This window comes from Pelodiscus sinensis, chromosome 10 (assembly GCF_049634645.1).
Source record: "Pelodiscus sinensis isolate JC-2024 chromosome 10, ASM4963464v1, whole genome shotgun sequence".
Classification (NCBI taxonomy): domain Eukaryota; kingdom Metazoa; phylum Chordata; order Testudines; family Trionychidae; genus Pelodiscus; species Pelodiscus sinensis.
This window is the reverse complement of record NC_134720.1, coordinates 25,976,549-25,984,996: the sequence shown is the minus strand read 5'-3', so window position 1 is coordinate 25,984,996 and position 8,448 is coordinate 25,976,549.

The window sequence follows — 8,448 nt, the reverse complement described above, 5'->3', positions numbered from 1 at the left end:
CCTTGCTGTCTCTTTCTGATAGAGGCAGCAAGGGGGGAGCGACTAGTTGACTAGTGTGTCGCCGAATGGCACTTCTGCCTTTGAAATGTAGCAGCAGCTGGGTGGGCTTTTGCTACATTTCAAAGTGGAAGCGCCCTTATCAACTAAACGACCATTCAATTAGTTGATTAATCTAATTTTAACATCTCTATTGCCCACAGGGGGGCAGCCGCACTACTAAGAGTGGTCAGCTGGGGCCAATGCTTTCCATGTTGCCAGACACCAGTCCAGGTAAGTGGCCCCCATACTCAAAGTATGGGGGCAACCTCCCCAGTCCTTGGCAGGGGAGCCCTGCTGCTCAGAGGCCCCCCTGGGAGGAGCCAGCAGCCAGCGCTGGGTAGAGCAGCTCTGCCCTCGCAGCTGTGGGTGGCCCTAGTAAGCCCCCCCCAACCCTTGCCCCCCACATCTCCTGGCCCATTGCTTTGATACCTGCACCACCCACTGTCTACCCTGAGCCCCCCAATCCCTAACCCAACTCCTGAGCCCTCCCCCACATCCTTCCCCCTGCCCTAAGATAGGGATGTACAAAATCTTTAAAAACAGTAACCATATAACCATTTAAAATCTTAAGAGTTACACAGTTCTCTGTTTTACCTTTCACCTGAAGAAGTGGGGTGTGCCCACAAAAGCTCATGATACCATCCACATTTAAAGTTTTTACTTGGAGATGTACAACTGGTGGGATTACAGATGGAAGGATGGTGGACAGGTGCCCCCATGGCTCCTGGGGAGCCAGCTGCCCCAAGCTGTGGGATCTGCCAGCCCCACTCCTGGGTGCCTGTCCCGTTCTCAGGGAACATGCTGCCCTGTGCTGTGGGCTCTGCTGTACAAGCCAGTTCCCAGCATGCACAGGCTCCTGGGGGCTGTCCGTCCCATGCTGTGGGCTCTGCCAGCCTCACTCACTGGAGCTGGTGCATGCCCAGAGCTGGCTTATACGGCAGAGTCTGCAGCATGGGTTAGCTGGCTCCCTTAAAGGGCAGAATTTAACTGGCAACCGAAACTGATAAGCATCAGCTTATTGTTTAACCAGTTAAACTCTTAAGGGCTCGTCTACACTGGCCCCTTTTCCGAAAGGGGCATGGTAATTTCAGAGATCGTAATAGGGAAATCCGCGGGGGATTTAAATATCCCCCGCGGCATTTAAATAAAAATGTCCGCCGCTTTTTTCCGGCTTTTAGAAAAGCCGGAAAAGAGCGTCTACACTGGCCCCGATCCTCCGGAAAAAGCGCCCTTTTCCGGAGGATCTTATTCCTACTTTGAGGATCGGGGCCAGTGTAGACGCTCTTTTCCGGCTTTTCTAAAAGCCGGAAAAAAGCGGCGGACATTTTTATTTAAATGCCGCGGGGGATATTTAAATCCCCCGCGGATTTCCCTATTACGATCTCTGAAATTACCATGCCCCTTCCGGAAAAGGGGCCAGTGTAGACGTAGCCTTAGGGTATGTCTAGACAGCGGAGCTATTTATAGCTATTCCGTGTCTTTTACACATGCCCATTATTTTGAAATAGATTTCAAAATAACGGGTGTAATATTCCGGCATCCCTGTAACCCTTGTTCCATGGAGGCTAAGGGATGTCTCAAAATACCACGTTATTTCAAAATTTGGTGCTATTTAGACATTTGAAATAAGCTATGCAATTCATTTAAATTAAGCTACGCAAATACATTAGAAATAAGCTACACAATTTGCGTAGTGCAAAGGGCGTAGCTTATTCCGAGATCAGGGTGCAGTCTAGACTCACCCTTATGTCCCTGTTCTAAGCCATCCACCCCTTGCCCTGACTCCTGTGCACCCCCTGCTCTAATTTCAGCACCCCACCCCTGAGCCCCTCACCCACCCAACCCCCTTCCCTAACTCCTTCCCCGAGTCCCCACACCTTTCAGCCGCCTCCCCTTGCTCTCATGCCCCCAAATTCCCCCATCAACCTCCTGCCCTAAGCCTGTTACCCCTATCCTGACTCCTGTTCTCTCCACCTCCTACCCTGAGTCCTCCCACATCTCCCCACCCCCTGCTGTGAGTTCCCACCCCCTGCCCTAAATCCTCCAGTCCCCTCCCATGCTCTGCCTCACTCCTGCCACTCCCTGCCCTGAATCCCCCACACCTCCCAGCCCTTGCCTTGACCCTGCATCCCCAGCCCCTTCCCTGGGCCCCCCATATTCAATCCCCTGCCTTACACAATCATTTAAATACAGCATGCACCTTTTCCTTTTAATTTTCAACCTTTCCAAATATTACTACAGTTGCTAGTAATAGAATAATTATGATAATGTGGTCTTTCATCCAAATATCTTGCAGCAGTGTGCAAAAAGTAGTTAATGAAGCCTGAGAACAAAGTCTAAGGAAGTTAAATATGACTACAGCAGTTTTAAAGATTGACATGTTTATAGTCTGTTGCATTTAAGTTTTAAAGCATGGTACTACTCTGAAAAAAATATTAAAATGGCCTCTCTTTACCCAACAGATCTGCTCCCTGTGTGTACTTCAAGACATAAATGTTGATTTTTTTTTGGCGCTGATCTTGCAATTTGCTCTGCAAGGGCATAATATATGTGTTAACTACTTACGGTAAACAATTTTCTACCTTGTATTTAACTGTGACATTCCCAGGTTTCTGAGAAGAGCTCTGTGTAAATTTAAAAGGTTCGCTTTCTTTCCAACAGGAGTTGGTCCCAGAAACCCAACTATATTTGGTATGGTCCCATTTAGGGATGTAAAAGCGCAGTCGATTAGTTGTCTACCTGAGGGTATGTCTACACTACAGTGCTAATTCGAACTAACTTAGTTCGAATTAGTTAATTCGAACTAAGCTAATTCAAACTAACGCATCCAGACTAAAAAACTAGTTCGAATTAGCGTTTTGCTAATTCGAACTAGTATGTCTACACAGAGTAGACCCTGAACCGGGGTTAAGGATGGCCGGAAACAGTGCCGGCAGGACATCAGATGAGGACTTAGAGCGTGGAACTGCTGTCTCAGGCTAGCCGAGGGCTGTGCTTAAAGGGACCCGACCCCCACCCCGGACAGACAATACTCAGGGGTGCCCCGCTTGCAAAGCAGTCCTGGCTTGGAGTGCCCTGAGTGCCCACACTGGGCACATCACAGCACTCGGCCATCAGACCGGCTGCACTTGCCGCAGGCTGCCATCTGGGGAGAGGGGGCAATTGGGGGGCTGCAGGAGAGCTTCCACCCCCAGAAGCCCGCAAAGCCAGCCCAGTCCTCCCCATCGGGGGCTCATACCCCATTCCTCCCTCACCTCCTTCCACTTACCCTTCCCTAGCCCCCCTTCCTGATGTACAAAATAAAGGACAATTGTGTTCAAAAATAGAATCTCTCTTTATTGAACAAAACTGGGGGAGACTGGGAAAAGGAGGTGGGAGAGGGGAAGAGAGAGGGTGGGAGAGGGGAGGGCAACTACAATAATGAGGGGTTTGGAACAGGTCCCATATGAAGAGAGGCTAAACAGACTGGGACTTTTCAGCTTAGAAAAGAGGAGATGGAGGGGGGATATGACGGAGGTCTATAAAAGCATGAGTGGGGTGGAGAGGGTGCATCAAGAAAAGTTCTTCATTAGTTCCCATAATAGAAGGACTAGAGGACACCAAAGGAAAGGAATGTGTAGCAGGCTTCAAACTAGTAACAGAAAGTTGTTCTTCACAAAGCAAAGAGTCAACCTGTGGAACTCCTTGCTGCAGGAGGCAGTGAAGGCTAGAACTAGAACAGAGTTTAAAGAGAAGTGAGATAAAGTCATGGAGGTTGGGTCCATGGAGTGGTATTAGCCAGGAGGTAGGAGTGGTGTCCCTGCCCAAAGTTTGTGGAAGGCTGGAGAGGGATGGCATGAGACAAATGGCTTGGTCACTGTCTTCGGTCCATCCCCTCCAGGGTCCCTAGGGTTGGCCACTGTCGGCAGACAGGCTACTGGGCTAGATGGACCTTTGGTCTGACTCAATACGGCCATTGTAAGCTCAGGGCTCAGGGTCGGGGGTCTCAGTGGACCACCTTGATTTTCATGCACACCTGCTCCTGGGTGGCCAGGCTGGCAGCTCTCCTGCCCTAGATGGCCACTTTCCTGTGCTTAGTGCGGAGGTCGTGGACAAGGTCCACGATGTCCGCACTAGACCAGGCAGGTGCCCGCCTCTTGCGGTCCCGGGCAAGCTCCCGGGAGCCGCCAGCCTGGTCCCGGGAAGAGGGGGAGGGCTGGGGGGCATCGGGTGGCTGGCTCGAGCTGTGCCAGGTACAGGGTCTACTGGCTGGGTACTGGCAGGCTTGCACCTGGCACGGGCATCGTAGCCAGCCCTTGCCCCTTTAAGGGGTCCAGGGCCGGGAGGGAGCATACGAGTTTCCCTGGTGTTGGCCAGAGTGGCCACCAGGGAAAGCTGGGGAGGGCTAGCCTCCCACTAGTTCGAATTAAGGGGCTACACACCCCTTAATTCAAACTAGTAAGTTCGAACTAGGTTTAGTCCTCATAGAATGAGGTTTACCTAGTTCGAACTAAGTGCTCCGCTAGTTCGAATTAAGTTCGAACTAGCGGAGCGCTTGTGTAGCACCTATCAAAGTTAATTCGAACTAACGTCCATTAGTTCGAATTAGCTTTGTAGTGTAGACATACCCTGATAAGCTTAAGCTTATCGGGTAGTCAAGTCGACTACTCCCATTCTCCCATCACCCTTGCTGCCTCTGTGTTAGAGGCATCAAGGGGGAAGAAGTAGGAGCTAGTGCTGGGGGGAGATGGCTTAAAAGCCAGTCTTCCCCACAGCACTGTTTCCGCTCCCTTTCAGAGGCAGGGGGTGGGGGAGGGGAAAGGGGAGGGCAGCTGCTCTGGCAGCAGGCCCTGGCTATGGGGGACACCAGAGGGAAGTTGTGACCCCCTCCATGGACAGGGGCTGCTTTTTGGGCAGCAGCTCCTGTCCATGGGGTGTCCCAACTTCCTGCTGAGACCCTCCACAGACAGAGGCTGCTGCTGCGGAACAGCTCCTGTTCATGGGGGTCCCATGGATAGGGGCTGCTATCGGCTGGGCAGGCAGCCCCGCTCAGTCCCAGCTTGCTCTGGGACCAAACCTCGCTGCAGCTCTGCAATTTAAAAGGCAGTAGGAGTCGGACAGCCTGCCCCCCAGTTCCTAATGTATTTTAAATTGCAGAGCCACAGAGGGGTTTGGACCCTGACCCAAGTAGGGACTGAGCTGAACTGCCTGCCCACCCGGCTCCTATTAAATTTTGGACCTGGGTGGGCAGGCAACCCAGCTCAGTCCCTTCTCATGCCAGGCCAGGGACGAAATCGTGCTATGGCTCTGCAATTTAAAATGAAGTAGGAGCTGGCGGGGCAGGCTGCCTGACTCCAACTGCCTTTTAAATTGCAGAGCTGCAGTGGGGCTTGGTCCCAGTGCAAGCCAGGACTGAGTGGGGGCTGCCTTCCCCTATTGAGTAATTGGGTAGTCGATACAAATTCTATAAACGACTCGATTACTAAAATAACCTAAATTTAATATCCTTAGGCCCACTTCCACTGTGACAGGAGATGTGGAGTTTATTCCTGAATCTGCCAGTGAATTGCTGTGATCTTTGGCAAGAGACTTTTAATTTCTCTAGTCTTAATGAGGAGGAGGATGATTCTTAGTAAAGTACTAAACAGTACTACAGAAGAATCAAGCATTATTATTGCAGTGAATTACCTTTTTTTCTTCATCCTTTTCTCCAGCAGGCTCTTCTTTAAATAAAGATATTTTATTGAAAATGTGGCCATCCTCAGCTACAGGCATGGTGGTGTTCTTTTATTGAAACACATTTCCTGTTGCATGATTTGACTCTTTGACCTCTTATGAGCTGCTGTTACACACAATGTATTTCATTCAGTTCTAGATGCTGTTTTCTTTTAGTTTAAGCTTGCAATCAATTCCCTCTCTTAAAAATGCATTTTGTGTCTCTGATTCAAGCCGTGATTTAGCTTTTACTGTCTCCTTTGCTAGTCCATTTCACTCATTCCAGATTTGTATACATGTGGCTTGCACATTCCTCTATTCTTTGATTTGTCTTCTAACAAATTAGATATTCATTGACATTCTATTGAAAAATATTAGTTGTTGTCCTTCATTAATATAGTTTTAGGACCAGATTCTGATTATTTTGTACAGGTATGAATCCAGAATAACTTCACTGATTTCACTGTAGTTAGGTGAATTTATGCAGGTTTAAATAAAATCAGAAACGTAGTATTTAGTTGAGGCCTAATCCTGTCATCTGTAGTGAGACAGAACCGTTAAAAGTCTGAGCACTTGTCTAAAACTGGGTGCTGTATTTTGGTAAAAATGTAAAATGGTAAAAACAAATCAAAATAGGGCACTTTTCATGTGAAATAATTGTTCACATACAGACTTGACCAAAATAACGAGGATGTGAGCATTTATTTTGTTTCCATTCCAATTTGTATGTAGACAAGTCCCATCTCTTATAACTTGTAACCTTCCATGGACTGCAACAGGTGTTGTGTAGCAATGAAAAACTGCAATTAGAGATAATCTGGCATGATGTTTATAGGTTAAATTATGCCTTTAACTAATCACATCCTATTGGGTCTAGTATGAGGCACAGCTCCAGCTCTATGGGGACTAAACCCCCATTTCATGTTAAATTCAGGTTGTGAGGTACTGGACCACGAAAGGGGCTTTTTGGCTGAGGGCTGACTACAGCCGCTTCCCGAGTTACGACCGTTCGCACTTAACGACCAAAGCTCCCATGGAGCGGTCATAAAGGCGGTCCCCGAGTTACGAACGCGACCTGTGCTTACGAACAGCGTGGTCGTGTGTAACTCAATGGGGTCCGAGTTATGAACGGATCGAGTTACGGCCAAGTGTTTGGTCCTTAACTCGTTCATAACTCGGGGAGAGGCTGTATAGCAAGTGAACCTTGTCCCACTTAAATTTTAAATCCCTGGTTTTAGCTGATGAATATTAGTGGGAGAAGGGGACATTTTTGTGGTAGGTTTTGTTAAGTTGGTAGTTTAAACCTACTCAGGGGCTTCAAATATTAATAGAAGTCCGGTTGGAGATGGATTAGTGGGCAGACTGCTAAGTGCAAAACAAATGCAGTTTGCGATTTGTGTAATAAAGAATTTCAATTTGATTATCATAACAGGTTGTATGAATTAGAGACACTATACGATATCAATCCAATCACTCTTTCAATCCATTTATTTGTGTGCAAGAAGCTCCTGTTTAATGAGAAATAACAAATATAAATGCTCAATCTTACCTAAGTAAAAATAGCAATTCAGGCTGATACACAAACCACCATGACCAAGCATTCTTCAGACCATAAGGAATACATTTCTGCCATCCTTCAAATGGTGTAAGATTCTTCTCCACACACTAGTCTGCCTACCCTTGCTGTATGTAAAGCTTAATGCACTTTCAAGGGCAGTACCATAACAATTTTCATTAAACAGTCTTTAGAATGTATAACATTGTCAATATATCCAACCACATTCTTAGCCCAGCAGAAGAATCTGCCCTCTTTCAGGGACTCTTTCTGTCCCACTACCCCCACACATATGACTCAGTTTTGCAGTGACCTGGAAGCCTATTTTCACAACCTCTATCCGAAGGAATATTTCCACCTCATCACTGAACATTGCACTGACCCTCAAGATCCCCCCTACCTACTCCATAGGAGGAAGACCTCTATGTGGACCCCTCCTACCAGTCATAACAAGAGTCTGGACTTCTACATTGATTTCTTCTGCAAATGTGCACAGGTTGCCATTGTGAACAAACATCATCATGTGACATATAACCTCAGCCATGTAGAACATAACACTATCTTCAGCCTCAAAAACAACTCTAACATTATCATCGAAGAGGCTGAGAAAGGGGGAGCTGTCGTCATCATGAACAGGACAAATAACGAACAGGAGGCTGCCAGAAAATCACTAACGCCACATTCTACAGGCATCTTCCCTCTAATCCCATTGAGAAATACCTTTTCATTAAACTCCCTGCTATAACTCAAGACCTAACCTATACAAATACATCCCCCAGTCCCTGAGTAGGCATATTCTATCTGCTGCCCAAAATCCATAACCTGGAAATCCTGGACGGCCCATCATTTTCAGGCATCAGCACACTTACAGCCAGATTATCCAGTTACGTTGACTCTCTTCTCAGATCCTTCGCTACCAGCACTCCTAGCTACCTTCGAGACACCACTGACTGACTGCCTGAGGAAACTACAGAGCATCAGTAATCTTCCTGAAAACACCATTCTGGCCACCATGGATGCAGAAGCTTTTTACACACAATGATGGATTACTAGCCGTCAGGAACACTATCCTCGATGATGCCACAGCACACCTGGTGGTTGAGCTATATGACTTTGTCCTCACCCACAACTGTTTCCAATTTGGGGACAATTTTACCTTC